This window comes from Mesoplodon densirostris, chromosome X (assembly GCF_025265405.1).
Source record: "Mesoplodon densirostris isolate mMesDen1 chromosome X, mMesDen1 primary haplotype, whole genome shotgun sequence".
Lineage (NCBI taxonomy): Eukaryota > Metazoa > Chordata > Mammalia > Artiodactyla > Ziphiidae > Mesoplodon > Mesoplodon densirostris.
Genome location: NC_082681.1, coordinates 106,060,135 through 106,077,112, shown reverse-complemented (window position 1 = coordinate 106,077,112; position 16,978 = coordinate 106,060,135). Strand labels below are relative to the sequence as shown.

At 41.5% G+C, this 16,978-nt stretch overlaps 1 pseudogene; it reads right to left on the bottom strand.

The window, feature by feature from the left end:
* Positions 1–15,215: 15,215 nt before the first annotated feature.
* LOC132482584 (ubiquitin-conjugating enzyme E2 variant 1-like) lies at positions 15,216–16,747 on the bottom strand (annotated as a pseudogene).
* Positions 16,748–16,978: the final 231 nt, after the last annotated feature.

Below are 16,978 nucleotides of genomic sequence, written 5' to 3'. Positions count from 1 at the left end.
TGCAGTCTGGTTTCCTCTCCCCATCGACAATACTCTACAACTCCCAGAAACTCTCAGCATTATCAGAAATGCATAGAATTGAGGGGCCCTGATGATGCTGAAACATCATTTGCTTCCTGGAGAGTCCACCAGCTGATAGTAGAATGCCTGATTATATATTATTTCCTCACATGTTGGCCCTGATGAGTAAGACTGGGAATAGTTACATTGTATCATTTTGTACAGTTGCTCTAGGACTAAAACTTGAAATACCTGTATCGCATCTGTATTTGATTTTTGCTTGAAAGGAAGGAACATAATCTATAGCCTTATTATAATGCCAGGGAATAAAAAGCATGATTTATTAAACCAATTTATCGTGAAAATTCTTGCCAAGGAAGCTTGATTATTGGAAATTCCAGAAGTATTTGCTGACCACTCAGACTCATCCATAGTGTAATCTCCAGAATTATACACCTCAATATTGTCTGTAAAACATTTTCAGTGTCTTTAAAAGCTGCGTGTATGTATGTGAATGTGTGTGTGTGTATATGTAACCCCTACCAAGGACTCTGATTTTTAGTTCCTTAAAAATATCAGAGGGGGGCTTCCCTGGTGGCGCAGTGGTTGAGAGTCCACCTGCCGATGCAGGGGACATGGGTTCGTGCCCCCGTCCGGGAAGATCCCACATGCCGCGGAGCGGCTGCGCCCGTGAGCCATGGCCGCTGAGCCTGCGTGTCTGGAGCCTGTGCTCTGCAACGGGAGAGGCCACAACAGTGAGAGGCCCGCGTACCGCAAAAAGAAAAAAAAACCAAATATCAGAGGGCTTCCCTGGCGGCGCACTGTTTAAGAATTCGCCTGCCAATGCAGGGGACACAGATTCAAGCCCTGGTCCGGGAAGATCCCACATGCCATGGAGCAGCTAAGCCCATGTGCCACAGCTACTGAGCCCACGTACCATAACTACTGAAGCCTGCATGCCTAGAGCCCGTGCTCTGCAACAAGAGAAGCCACGACAATGAGAAGCCCGCACACCACAACGAAGAGTAGCCTCCACTGACTGCAACTAGAGAAAGCCCACGCACAGCAACAAAGACCCAACACAGCCATAAATCAATCAATCAATCAGAAATTCTACATTAGTGTTTTCACAAACTCAGTAATGTGATATATTCAATAAGAAGAAGAACAGAAAACATTGATATTGTGGTAATCGTGTGTCAAGCCATATTCTTCTATTTACTTACTTGATTCTCACGGCAACCCTATGGGGAAAATTCTATTATTCCCATTTCCCATAAGAGAAAGCTGAGGCACAAAGAGGATTATTATCTTTCCCACGATAACGAATGTAATAAGGTGTGTGCTGGCTCCAGAGACTATGAGCCCAACTGCAACATTTTACTACTTCACCAGGCTGCACCAACTACTAATGAGTATGTTGTATTTATTTGTGATGTGGGGGTCCTCAATTATAAACAGTTATTCTTTCACTGCACCAGTAGAAGACCAATTATTTTACATCCTATGCTGTTAGTCACAGAACATGTGGCTGACGTGTGTTTGCTTTTTGAACTCTTGCTCATCTATTTTCTAGGAAATCTTCCTTAGCTTGTGTACTAAGACTCAACTCTGTCTTCTTTAGTCTCATTTTGCTTTCCCAATTAGAGTTTGTGCTTCATGAGGTCAAGAACCATATTTTCTATTTCCTCTGAATCTCTCAGAATTAGGGCATGGTACGAGATTCATAGAAAGGTAATGATAAACACTGACTTATTTACTGATACTTTTCTAACAACAAGCCAGTGGTAAAACTCAGTTATCTGTAATTTGCATTAAAAAATTATGTGAACCACACATTCCTTCAAACAAGGCTTATGGAGGGCCCATATGTGATAAGGATGCAACAAGAATGAAATACAGTTCTGCTGCCATTGAGGGCCTTATGGTATAATAGGAAGATAAAATGTAAACAAATAGTTTAGTGATGTGTTACAGGGACATTGTTAAGATTCAGTAAACATGATGAGTAAATAAAGTAGCTTTAGTGGGGATGGAGTGGTGTAATTCTAATCTTGGTAAGAGATACCTGACCCATACTCTATTAGAATTGAAGTAAAGTTTTAGGGATTATTTTTGTCTAATCCTTCATCTGATAGGTAAGAAACTGGAGTAGTAAGATATTGAATGGGATTTTTCCTGTTACTCCAGGCTTGGCTATTAGGAAAAACATCCGGTAACAAAAGACCCTACGAATCCACTTCATCTGAAGAGGGCCTTTCTATGAACACCATCTTCTTGAAGGAATTTAGAGGCAACAGAATTAGCTCTACTACTACTGTGCACCCTCCTATCCCAGAATTAGCAGAGACTTAGAGATGGGAGGAAAGAGAGTCACGGTGGACAGTTTTGGGAGCATGCAGGTGCCCAAAGAAAGCCTCTTTCCTTCCTTATACAAGTTTTTCCTCCTAAAGCAAAATGTTGACAGTGATGGGTTTGTATTAAGAGAATAAATCACACATTTTGGCTGAGTCTGCGAGAAGGAGAGAGTGAGATCTCTTTTCCTACTTTCTCATCTGGATGTCCTGGTACCATACCCTAAGGGGAGTCAGTAACAAATTTTGGGAATAGTTTGATAAGTGTTCTTTGGAGGTTGGTGGCATATGGAAGAGAAAGATTGATGCCACTTTCTGATCTAGAGATTTCTGAAGATGAGAGTCCCATCGCAGGGGTCAAGGCCAGCAAGACTTCAAGAGATCATGGTGTAGGAGGGCTTGGAAAAAGTCTGGAGGCATCTTCACCTCACCACAGTTTCCACAGTCCTTGGAGAAGGAGATAACACAGTTCCTGTGGTTCCAAGAGGAGCTCCAGGGTTTCTCAAGCCACTGACAGGCCAAGCATTGGGATATTCAGCCCAGAGAAGGGATTGGGAGTATGGAGTATGGCAGGAGGCCAGGGGGAGATAAGGGACTACTGCTCTCTAGGGGTCCTCGGCGATGGAGTGATCCTGGGTAAGGATCACTGATAACCTGAGTATCACCATTCCACCTACATACCAGTAACCACAGAAAGAATTAGACCAAATCAAGGTGAGAAATGGGGCTCCAAAAGGCAGCAGTTACATACAAACATCACTACATTCCTGACTCTCCTCCCTGTTTCCAAACCTGGAGGAGCTATATGCTTAGGAGGGAAGTAGAGAGAATATCCCACCAACATATACACAACACACACACACACACACACACACACACACACACACACACACACACACACACACACACACACACACACACACACACACACACACACACACGGTGTCACATTGAGGGAAAGAAGTGCGAGAAGGCGAACAGATCCCAACCCCTACAACTCCAGTCCTTTTTAGATACAAACCCAGCATTAACTATAATATCTTTAGAATAACAACTGTGATATTAGAGTTTGAAAGAGGACTAGAGAAAAATTTTACTATTCAAAAATAAAGGATTTGCCCAATATTATAAAGGAGAATTTGAGATTTCATGGTTGAGAGTAGTTAAAATAAAGACCATTTCACATTTACAATTTAAACAGTTCATATCAGAATATCAAGGTGGGGAGTGGGCGATAGGGGTGCAGTCTGCCTAGACAGAGCAAGCGATTTTATTACTGATGTTGTTTAAAATTACTGGGCCCAGGCTGATAATAAAAAGCATACCTAGTTTTCATTGACTTAGTTATTGTTTTCTTTTCTCCTCCAGGGACAATGCACTCCTTGACTGCTTGGTCTTGGAGCAGTCCCTACCACACCTCCCTTGATACAGGACAGCCAGTTGAGACTCCCCGAAAATTCATTTGCACTGTGACCTGCCCAAAGAAATAAAACTTCTTTTCCTAGCAAAAGAAAATTTATTAAAGGTGGAGAATTTTGTAGACATTTTATAATTTCTGGCTTTGATTTAAAATCATTTGTATTTTTCTTTAAATTAGTTACAGGTTGAGGCAGATACAGTGGATCATTGGGGTTCTTTGGGAAGCAACCATGGAGACAGAGTTGTGAGCACAGATGATTACTGTGAATAATGCCTGAGAAAGATAAGGAGGGGGCAGGACTGGGCAGAGAGAGCCTTAGTTTACAATGCAGATCTGACAAAGTCTCAACCAGCCCAGTAGGGAGCTGGGAACAAGGATTACTTGTTAGTCCCCTGCATTGGGCAGAAATGGCCAGGTTCTAGTAATACTACTGCCCAGTCGTTGACTGGGGGCTACCCAGGAAGACCATGGCATTTTCTGGAAAGCTGAGGCGGATCCTGAAGGCAGTGCAGCTAGAGGCTGTCAGCCAAATGCACCGCTTGCAGCTGAATAGCACTTCTCTCTTGAAAGGAGATCTAAGTAGTGCATATCCCTGGCTGCCACACCTGATCTCAAGTTAAATATCTGCATCCCCAGCTTTTCTGTTAATTTTACAAGTGTAATAAGTGCTTTGTGATGCCTCATCAGATATGCATCCACCACTTCTATACATCCAAGTACCATTTGGACACCCAGCATGTTCAACTGTTAAGAAGAGTCAATTTAGTAAACATGGAACTGGAGGCACTGTGTGACTTGGCTCGATTCTGTGTCACATTTCAGCTTCTTTTTGATCAAATAAAGTGCAGATTCTCTGACAACAAAGGAGTATCTTTTATTAATATTTATATCTTCTCACCCCCTACACAAAAAAATACAGGGCCTGACTGGGCATCTGTTGCCCAGGAGGATGACAGTAAATGTTGTATGTAATAGAATGACTGATTACAGAATGTTTTCCCTTCTTTCCTTTACTCCATGTCCATGTAAACAGTCTTTGTGTGACTTGATATTGCTGGTGGTTCTGAATCTGGTTTTGAAATCAATATATTTTGTCTGTCTTCTTTATGAAAGAAGGAATAAAAATCCCCAATGGTAAGAGATAATTCAAATAAAACCATGCTAAGAAGAAGAAATGCTGTATATAAAAAAGACTGAAGAGCCATTTTCCGGGACCTGCCACTCCAGTGACCTCTCCAGCAAGGTAACCTTCCTCCCACCACACTGGAGAGCAAGGCTGGGAGCAAGATATGTTACAGATTGAGGGAGCCAAGCACTCATATGTCAACACAAATTCAGAAAAGAAGCAAGGGAAGAGAAGGAAGAAAAGGAGGACAGTTATAGAAAATAATTATTTACAAAAATATGAAGGTTGGAAGGCTCCTTTGTGTAAATTTAATAACAACTTTCACTTTATCAGTGGACTGAGGATAGTTTTATGATTGGGGGAAGCTTACTTCCATGATGAGGACATATGACCACAACAGGGCGGTCCAGGTGGTAGCTAGGATGAAACGTGAATGTCAGGACCTTTAGTAGCCGCCAAGGAAGAACCTGTCCTTTTCAAGTCTGGCGAGTCACGAGGCTGCCATTAAACCTAAATAAGTGAACAGAAACAGTTGTTTCAGAGGATGTGGCTTCATCTGCAAAGGTGTCCACTGATGGATGCCCTTCTGTGCTAGGAGACAGCCATTGATTCCTGACTTCCTGAGGGGAGCCGTGGAGAGCTGCAAATGGGGAAGCTGAAACAGAGCCACATGGGGGCTTCCTGGAAGGCTCTTTGATGCAACTGATTATGATGTTCTGCGGGATAATTTACTTGTTTCAAGTGCATGATGAATGGGATTATTATTCATAATTAGGAAATGCCCAGAGAGAAAAGAACACAAGCAATGTCCTGACTAGCTATCAGTAATTATCAGGCACACACGAATGATGCCCAGGAAATGAAAAGGCTCCAGCATTTTCCTTTCATTTTGTTTAGGAATGTGATTTCCTAACAGCAGTCGAGTGCTGTGGGCAGTGTATGTCCTGCCAATTATGTCACCTCAAAGCACCATTCCTCACGGCATCCCTTGCAGTGTACACAGAGGAGGCGCGTCAGATAGTATTCCTTAATTAATTATGGTCTTTCTTGTAGGTGTCTTTGTAAACAGTATCTCCCTCTTCTCTTCTCCTTCCTCATCTCTTCCTAAAATTGCATGTGCTGCCTGTCCCTTTAGGAGACACACTATATCGGAGAAACTGAATTCTGTTAGCTACCAGCTTAGCCTGTAATGAGAAAGCTTTATTAGGCCAATCAACTTGGTTTGTATGAAATGTCCTCTCTTCTGGTAGTGAGGGGGGAAAAGTCTTAGCAGCTTTCTTTCTATAGGAACTGCTCCAGTTTTTCTTTTCTTTTTCGTTTTGTTTTGTTTTCTTTGGTACAACTAAAAGTACTGTCATGCTCACCACTGCAAATTACTGCAAACTGCAATGAGCTGTAGAAAGACCCCGGTCAGAGTGAAGGACCATTTGTGGAGGCAGTTGCCAACTTCTCCACTGGCATATCTTTGGGACTATAGCGATCAGAAAAGCCTTGGCTCCCCTGTGCAAATGTCCAAAGAAAATAAACAGCGATGAGAGGGAGGAGATAACGGGACTCAAACACATTTCACAACTTGCTTCTCATTTTGAGTGTGTTCTGCTGGATTTTCAGAAGAATGTATGGCTGCTGTGCTGGGTGCAGCTGTTTGAGTTCTTACAGTTCTAGGAGCAAGACAGGGAGGAGGCAGAGTGCATTAGCATGGACCAATTCAAAGCAAGCTAAGTGCAAAAAGCTAAATGTGGCCAAACTCTCTGCAAAGTTCACACACGCACACAAAAGATTATATTTGGTTCTGCCTCAGAGCACCTAAAGCTATAGTTGAACTGCACAATTTTATCCCCAAATGGGTCACTTTTGCCCATGCCAAGCTGAAACAGAAAATGGAACGGGAGGGCCTCCCTGGTGGCGCAGTGGTTGAGAGTCCGCCTGCCGATGCAGGGGATACGGGTTCGTGCCCCGGTCTGGGAGGATCCCATATGCCGCGGAGCGGCTGGGCCCGTGAGCCATGGCCGCTGGGCCTGCGCGTCCGGAGCCTGTGCTCCGCAACGGGAGAGGCCACAACAGTGAGAGGCCCACATACCGCAAAAAAAAAAAAAAAAAGAAAAAAAAGAAAAAAAGAAAATGGAACGGGAGAAGGGTTAAGGTAGCTGGTTCCTACCAGGGCTTTGGGCACAATATTTGTCCCTTCAGCGTATCTAGCGGCTTGCTACTCAAACTATGGTGCATGGTCCAGCATCACCTGGGAGCTTGGAAGAAACACAGAATCTTGGACCCACCACAGACCCACTGAATTAGAATCTGCATGTTAACAAGATACCCAGGGGATTTCTATGCATGTGGCACTTTGGAAAGCCCTGGCCTAGGGCACTTGCTCAAGTTACCTCTGCAGTTTACAAGGGAGGAAGGTCCATACTGAACTTCATGAAAAATAAGAATAAATCTGTTCAATATCTTATTTAACTTTATTTCTATAGGAACTTGATTTCCTTTTAAAAACAACTCGATTCCCAAATTTTTAAAAACATAAGTTAAGATGTACCGTGGCGATGATAAGCATTAGATTTTCCATAACTGGGGAAAAGTTTTAGTGAACGATGGGCTATTTTTAGAGCAAATTTTATATTGTTAGCCCCAGAATTACATGAAGTATTGTAAATAGTGGGATTCCTCTTCTATGCAGTTGTGGCAGCAGACAAGTTCATGGGTAATGCATATTTTATCTCCCAGGGTGCTGAAAATTCTTTTGATAACATTAAGAATAAATGGCCAGCACTCTGTTCTCTTTACCTCACTTGAATTTTTACTATTTTCCATAATATTTATCACCATAAATTTATTCTATTTAGTGTTTGTTTTATGTCAACCATACCTCCCACTGCTCGAAGAATGTTAACTCCAAATAAGTAGATATCTTGCCTGTGACAGCACTTGGCATATCACAGATGCTCAATCAACTTGTGTTGAATGAGTGAGACTCTGTTGTAGGATAGAGACATTTCTTGGGTCCTTCCAATTATTAGGCATAAATCCCCCTAAACTGTTTTACTCACATTGTTCTAGGTTTATCCTCACAAAGCAAATTCATGTATACTTTGTCTTCCAGGATGTCTGGAGAGTGAAAAAGGAATCTGTGGATTGGACAGTGTTGTTGTGTGTGTGTGTGTGTTTTTCCTTTGGCTGTGCCACACGGCATGTGGGATCTTAGTTCCCAGGCCAGGGATTGAACCCGTGCCACCTGCAGTGGAAGCACAGAGTCTTAACCACTGGACCACCAGGGAAGTCCTGAATCTATGGATTGTTGTTGAATACATCCCTCTGGCTTTATTAGACATGATGGTCTCTGGGGAAACTATTGCCCATTAACATTAACAAATTGGCTTCTCTTTCACATAATAGTTTTGTGTGATTTAGTGTGAATCCATTGCAGTGGCTAGTCTTTGGGTATATTAACTGCATTCATTCCTACGCCCGAAAAGCTGAGACCAGATGCCAGCACAACATGACTTACACAAGGTGATAATCCTGAGAGGGCAACCAGTTTGCAGCTTTATATGACATCCACCTCTGCTCCTCACCTCTCCCTGGCCCCCACAGGCATGGCAGACACTGTATGCAAAGGGACTTAACATTTCTTATTCTGCAGTGTAACCAAATGTTGGGAGTTTAAGCATCCCATATTGTAATTAACGGCACAGACCCACAGAGCATGCTGACACACTGAACAGGTTTAGAAAGTACCATGCAACCACGACGGGCTTCATGCTATATAGTCCTTTTCTGTTTCTTTCTCTTCTTTCTGCCCCTTAGCCTTGGAGTGCCCCAGGGTTCGGTCCTTGGTCCCAACTTTATATTCAATATTACACTCAACTCCTTCCCTGTCCCTGCTCCTGGTGAACTTAACTCCCATGGCTTTAAATAGTATCTAACTGCTGACTACACTGAAATGTATATCCTAGCTTTGAACTCCATCCTGGACTTCATAGTTATATATACAAGTTGTACATCCAACAATTATAATTGTTTAACATACATTTCAAATTGAGTGGGTTCTTTTTTAATTTTAATTTTGTTATTGAGTTATGATTAACATACAATATTATATTAGTTTCAAGTGTGCCACACAGTGATTCAGTATTTTTTATACATTATGAAATGATCACTGCAACAAGACCAGTTACCATCTCTCATTCCTTGTTAAAAATTTCACTCCCCAAACATACTTTACTCACAATCTCAGTTGAGGACAATTCTGTTATTTCACTTGTTCAAGCCAAAAACCTTAGAGTTGCTCTTGGCTCTTCTTTTTCCTTCCCAAGCCTCATCAAAACTGCCAAGAAATTCTGTTAACCCTAACATCAAAATACATCTGCTATATGCCCACTTTTCTCCAGCTTTACTGCTATCCTGGTTGGAGCCACGGTTATTATCTCTTGCCTGGATTATAGTAACAACCTCCTAATAGGCCTCTCTGCTTCCAATCTCAGGCCCCAATTGATGATTTTCAACAAAACAGCTGGAGATATCCTTTAAAAATTACAGATTACATCACTCTGCTCAACCCCTCCAATGCCTCCCTAGTCCATTCTGAGTCAAAACCAAAGTTCTTACAGGGTCTGGCCCTCTGTGACTGCTCCAACTTCATCTCCTTCTCCTCATCCTCTCTTACTCCACTCCTGTTGCCCTGGCTTCTGCGTTGTTCTTGGAACACACCAAGCACACTCCTGCCTTGGGATTTCGCTCAGTGGTTTCTTCTGCTTGGAACATTCCTCATCCCAGACATCCATACGACTTGCTTACTCACCTCCTTCATATCTCTGTGCAAAGGTTACCTTTACATTGACCACCCCTTTTTGAGTTGCAACTCACTTTTCCCATGTGGTACTCCCATTGATTCTCTCTGCCCTCATTTTTAAAAATTATTTTTTACTGAGGTAACATTGGTTTATAACATCATATAAGTTTCCCGTGTACAACATTATATTGCTCCTGTTTATACTACAGCATGCTCACTACCAAAAATTTAGTTTCCGTTCATCACCATACAGTTGACTCCCCTTTACCCATTTCACTTACCCCCTGCCCCTTCCCTTCTGGTAATCACTATTCTGTTCTCTGTACCTATGTGTTTGTTTTTGTTTGTTGTTTTCATTTATTTTGTTTTGTTGTTTGTTGTATTCCACATGTGAGTGAAATCATAATTTGTCTTTCTCCATCTGACTTATTTAGCATAATACCCTCAAGGTCCATCTATCATGTTGCAAATGGCAGGATTTCATCTTTTTTTACGGTTGAATAGTATTTCATTGTATATATATATACATCATTCATTGATGGGCACTTAGGTTGTTTCCATATCTTGGCTATTGTAAATAATGCTGCAATGAACAGAAGTGTGCATATACTTTTTCAAATTAGTGTTTTTGTATCTTTGGATAAGTACCCAGAAGTGGGATAGCTTGATCATATGGTAGTTCTGTTTGTAATTTTTGAGGTATCTGCATAATGCTTTCCATAGTGGCTGCATCAATTTACATTCCCACCAACAGTGTATGACGGTTCCCTTTTCTCCATATCCTTGCCAACACTTGTCATTTATTATATTTTTGATAACAGCCGTTCTAACGGGTGTGAGGTGATATCTCATTGTGGTTTTAATTTGCATTTCCTTAATAATTAGTAATGTTGAACACCTTTTCATGTGCCTGTTGGCCATCTATATGTCTTCTTGGGAAAAATGCCTATTCAGCTCCTCTGCCCATTTTTTAATCAGGTTGTTTGTTTTACTGTGGCTGAGTTATATGCATTCTTCATTCTCTGCATTCCTTTTATCATTGTTTAATTGTACTTAGCATTCCCTAGCATGCTACATAGTTTAGTTATTATCTTTATCGTTTATTGTTCGTGTCTCAAAACCCAGAATGAAGCCTCATGAAATGCAGATTTTGTCTATTTGGTTCACTAATAAATGACAAGCATCTATAATGGGCTGGGTTACTTAGCAGGTGCTTAATAAATTTGTTGAAGGTGTTAATAATTACTAAGTTCCACTTTTACACTGATTGAGAATTTGCCTCCCTGCTCTCCTGAAAGACTGACTCCTATTTGGCCCTCTAAAAGAACACAGGGAAAGCCTGCTCTAAGTTTCTCAGGATAACCCCCTGGCCAGAGAGTATATGTGGCTTTTCCCACATACAAATCAGATGCATTTTGCCTGGAACTTTTCATTTATTCCAATGGTGTCTGTAATTTTATGCCAGGCCTACCCTGCCATACTTAAGGTAAGCAGTGATGCTTTCCTAACTTTATGATCAGTACACAGGCTTGTGTTCATGAATATGATTATGATTTTTGATCCATTAATTTCTGGTCATTATCACTAAAGCCAGGAAGGACTGAACTATTTGAATAGTTTTGCCCAATTGTTGAGGCCATCAGAGACAAGTAGGCCCCAAATAACATTAAATCCACGAGCATTTGCAAAAACCTTGTGAGTCAATATTTTACAGCTCATATTTCCTTCTTCTCCTTCTGTAACTGATTTATGTAGTCAAGTTCCCTGTGAGTTGAAAGCTTACACCTAGCTGAAAATGACCCACTTGTAGAATCTTGGGCTTTGTCCAGAATATCTCAAGAGAACTTAGAGGTTGAGTTGAAATACCAGAAACAATTTAACTCATTATCAACTCAACCAGTAACAGGCATGTCTGGGAAGGAAGCCGCCTAAACTGCATGTGGCCTGTACCAGACCATTAAAGGCTTTCATGCCCAGAATGTGTTTGCATCCCAAATATTTCAAAGGTCCCTTTGAGGAAGTTAACTATTTGAAATATTATTTATATGCCACACATCCCAGTGTCTTAATTTGGGAATACAGAATAGAATTCTGGAGGAGAGAAGTAACTGAAAGCTCTTGCTAGAGAAAATGATGATGCTAACTGTATTGCATCAAATATATATTTACAAATATTTACAAATTATAAACCTCAAAGTAGCATGGATAGTCATACTATCTATGAAGAAATAATTGCTTAAAATAGACTGAAGAGTGTTCTATCATATTATATCAGACTCATAGAAACAGCAATGCCATTTCCACCTCCGAGCATTGTGAACTTATTTCCAGAATATTCTTATAACAAAAATCATTTAAGTTTTAGAGGTCTTTTACTTTTCAGTTGACACAGTATTTCCAAATGTATAGTTTCAGTAGTCGCATGGAGATGATTTCATCTTTGTTTTGCAGCTGAAGATAATGAAAGTTACAAAGTGAAATAACTTGCCTAAGACCAAATACCCAGTCTGTAGCACACACAGTCTTGTTGTTCTTGGTCCAGTATGCCTTCCTCCATACCCAGGTGCCTTCATTTGCAAGTCTACAGTAGAGTTCTGGAGGGAAGAGGTTTCCAGAAGTTCATGCTAAAGGAGGTGAAGATGATAAACTCTACTACAGCAAATAATACTTATTTCCATATCTGCCTTTCCTATTAGGTGGTAATTCTTCTTAAAGACAATACATTAAATCTGCATTCCCCCATACCTTGCACAGTATCTAGAATGTAGTCAGTACTAGAAAGATTGAATTTAGAAAGGCTTAATGAGTACAAATGTCATACTCTCTCAGGTACACTGTGTCCTGACACTAAGAGCAGAGACCCGTCTCCAGACATGGGAAAATGTTACAAGGTACATGGGAACTGAGTTCATTCATTTAAAAAGAAAGTACTTACTGAGCATCTACTATGTGTCAGGCACTGTGTTAGGCAAAAGGCATAGTACTGCAGAAGACAGACATGGTGCCTTTACTCATAAGAGCATCCAGAGACTTGGAGCTGAGCCTTTAACTCTTGTTATAAAGTATGGACCAGTGATTCTCAAACTTGAATGTATGTACGAATTGCCCAGGGATCTGGCATTCTGATTCAGTAGGTCTGGGGTGGGCCCAAGAGTCTACATTGCTCACAAACTTCCAGTTGATGCTGATTATGCTGGTCCCAGGCTCACCTCTTGAGTAGCAAGGACCAATGTTATAAAATTTTATTCTCTTGAAATACTGTCCTGTATTACTTACCCTGCAGGATTTCCCCAGTATTACTTGTTAATGTGTGTGTGTTTAGTTCTATGCAATTTTGTCACATATGTAGGTTTGTAGATTCACCATCACAGTAAACATACAGAACAGTCTTATCACTGCCAACATCCCATCCCACAACATTGCTCACCTCTGGCAACCACTAATCTGTCATCTATCTCTACAATTTTGTCATTTCGAAAATGTTATATAAATAGAATCATACAGCACATAACCTTCTGAGATTGGTGCTTTCACTCTGTGTACTTTTCTTTTTGCCTGTATCGATAGATCATTCCTTTCTATTTGAGAGAAGTGTTCCATGGGACGAAAGTACCACAGTTAGTTTAACCCATCACCAGTTGAAGGATATCTGGGTTGTGTCCATTTTCAATTATTACAAATAAGACTGCTCTGAACCTTTGTGTACAGATTTTTGTGTGAACATAAGTTTTCATTTCTTTGGGATGAATAACCAAGATTGCAATTGCAGGGCAATATGGCAGTTTCATGTTTAGATTTATAAGAAAGTGCCAAATTGTTGCCCAGAGGGGCTGTAAAATTTTATATTCCCACTAGCAAAGCTTGAGTGTTCCAGTTTCTTTTCATCGTTGTCAGCATTTGGTGCTGTCACTATTTTTTTTTTTAATATTAATGCACACTTCTTTTTATTATATTAAAATCAGGCAATGGTCTGAAAAATGAAAAGGCTGCTTATGGAATACTGTTGTGTTAAACTTTACTTACAGGACGTTAAATCCTTAGAACTAAGGTTTTCCCCAGAAAAAGATTAATGGTAACATCAGCTGCTTTTCAGACTTGATGGTTGCTGCTTCAAAAGGTGGTTTTACACAAACACTAAAAAAAAAAAGGAAAAACCGTTAGAATACAATGAATTCCTTTTATTTTGGTATGCATCCACACCTCAGCATTTAGTGGTCCTGAAAAGAAAAGTGGAAAAACGCAGCAATTTGCCAGGAAGTCAAGCCCAGCAATTTTGGGGATCCACTTGGGGTACAAACAAGTTCTTTCTTATCCCTGCTGAGGACCGTGAGAAGCAGCAGCACTGAAACCAAAGTATGCACTGAATCTAAGGTTCTTTTTGTTCTAGTTGTCAGATTCCAAACTAGACCCAAATGGATTGCAAGGATGACCCAATGAGAGCCCTGTTTAAAACTTCTTCAAATTTTAAAAGCAAAAGCAATTACAGGAAAAGAAAACAATTCATTCAGAGGGATTATGTGTGCCTACAAGTGTCTTCTGTGGCCATTCTCCAAGTTTAACCACCAAGGACTTTGAGAGCTGGCGGGTCTCAGTAACCCTGGTGACTGTTCTTTTCACCTTATCAAAACCTGAGCTTAAAAAATGCATCAGCTGATGACGACAGCAGAGGGTGGCAGGGCTGAGCACCCAACATTCATTTCCCAGGCTGGTGGAGAGTAAAAAGTGTGGTTCCAAAACTAAATGAGGGAAGTCACAGACGCTTTCCAACCTTACCTGATGGCTTCTGGCTAAAGCAAGGAAGTGTCATGGAAAGTGCTGGGTGGTGATGGTGCAAAAAGGGACTTGAGGAGGAGGAAGGACAAAGCAGCACGCTCGAATAAGGTGGAGGGAGAAGATATGGGGAAAGCCCTGAATTCCTCACCAAAGGCCAATTTCAGAGGGGAGCTGAGGGGGTTACAATCTATGCTTCGCCAAGGGTGGTAGTGGAGAGTGGGAAGAGGATGGTGGCTTGGAAGGGGGGCAGCATTTAAGACTTAAAGAAAGAAACCAGGCGTGCAGACGAAGCACCCCCGCACACCCAGCAGGAGTCCCACTGGCTGTGACCTGAAACCCTCACATCTACTCTAAGAAGCCACCCCCAGCTGGAGGGCTGTTGCAGGGAGGGAGGAGGCAGGGGGAGGGGAAGGGGAGAAGGCAGAGACCTCAGGCCATGTAATCAGCAGCAAGGTGATTGCGTGATGTGTCTTTTCACAGTTGAGTTAGATGTGCCCCACCGGTTATGACGGGAATCGATTTAAATACACTTTCTTGATCCCAGAAGTTCATATGTGGACAGTGGTTACACTTGACAGGATGATTTGTTATGGCACAACTTATATATTTCAAATGGACAAAAAGATTAGTATCACATTTACAGTATCTTAAGATAAACTGCCTTTGAATGGGAGTTTCCTTTCCAGTACTTTGAGGTCTACAAGACGTATCTAGAAAATTTACTACTGTGGAAAATGAAGACTGTTTAAATCAAATGGGGGGTAAGGGAGGGCTGGTGGTTTTTCTTTTTGATTCACTGCTGTAACACTGTCCTTCAGGCGGCTGAGGGAGTTTCATATTATCTTTAGACATCATTAGGCGCTGAAGCTCTTGCAGGGCAACTGATGCTATATGAGTTCTGCCATTCTGCTAGCACTGATTTGTCTCTTGGGTCCACCACTCCATTAGAACTATTAACTCCATTCATATTAATTTTTGTTACAAATCTTACAAAGGGGGGTGCTTCTAGGTATTTAGCTCCACATTCTATTTTAAGGCTGTATATTTGGTTTTCATAAATTGTTCTTGGGGGCTTAATTATCATCCCTGTCCATCTTTTAAGTGTCCTGTCTTCATCATCTTCTAGACCCCAGATAATTGTACCATCTCCTGCTCCTTTCTGGCCTTCGTTGAGTTCTTCCAACAGTTGGAAATTGCGAGGGACTTTTAGTCGCGAGCCTGCGGTGGCTGCCACCTTGTGTTACTGTTGCTCCTTCACTATCCTTTTTTTTAATTTTAGGAATTCTAATAGACATGTAGTGATATCTCAGAGTGGTTTTAATTTGCATTTCCCTAATGGCTAATGTCAAACATCTTTCTTATGCTTCTTTGTCATCTGAATATTATCTTTGGTTGAGTGTCTGTTTATGTTTTATCCCAGTTTCTAATTGGATTTTTCCTTTGTTGTTTCCATTGAGTTTTAAGAGTTCTTCATATGTTCTGGATACTACTACTTTGTCATATTCTTCTTTAGAAATATTTTCTCCAAGTCTTAAGCTTGTATTTCATCTTCTTCACAGGGTCTTTTGCAGAGCAAAAGTTTATATTTTTAGTGAGGTCCAATTTATCATTTTTTCCTTTTATGGATTATGCTTTGGGTATCAAGTTTAACAACTGTTCACCTAGACCTGATCCCAAAGATTTTCTCCTAGTATTTCTTTTCTCATAAAGGTTTTATAGTTTTAAGTTTTACATTTAAATGCATGAACATTTTGAATTTTTTTTTTTTGGTATAAGGTGTGAGATTTAGATCGGAGTTTATTACACCTGTTGAGGTGTAGCATGAGGTCCAGGTGGGGGTTATGTTCAGTTTCCCACTGGACCCGACCAGCATCACCCTTACAAAAGTGGAACAGAGCACTCACACCTCACTGCAGACAGTTGAGGTGGAAGTTCAGCCAGCCCTTCCCTCTGCTGACATCTTCCCAGCAAATGTGTGACACTGACTTTCACTGCCTTGTTGATGCTGAGTGAATGTGGAAGCTCAGCTCCCTGCTGGACCCCACTGACACTACATGAGGAGAGGGAAATAGAGTGTCTGATGGCTCCACCTCTCATCACCTCACCTACCTCATTGCTGGTGGTGGGGGGAGTTGAGAATCTATTCCCCATTGTGTTCCACAGACACAGGGAAAGGGCTGCAAAGCCTAGTGGGGCCTAGCTCTGCCTCATACCACCTCATTTAGTCTTATTTCTTCCAGGAAGATGTGGAGAGTCTGTTCACTGCTGGATCCCACTGACATCGTCCTTGGGGGGAGGGAGAATGGTAATAACGCCTGCTTCTGGCCGGTGGGGGAATGGAAGATCAGATCTCCACTCAGCTTCGCCAGTACTCTTCCTGTAGGAGAATTGGTGCACAGCCTGTCTATGCTGGGTAGAGGATAGATGACTAGCAACCCCCTCAGCCCTGCCAACTCCACTGGGCAGGGGAATCAGAGGGCTGCCACCTCTCTGTGGTGCAGGGGGGAGTGACA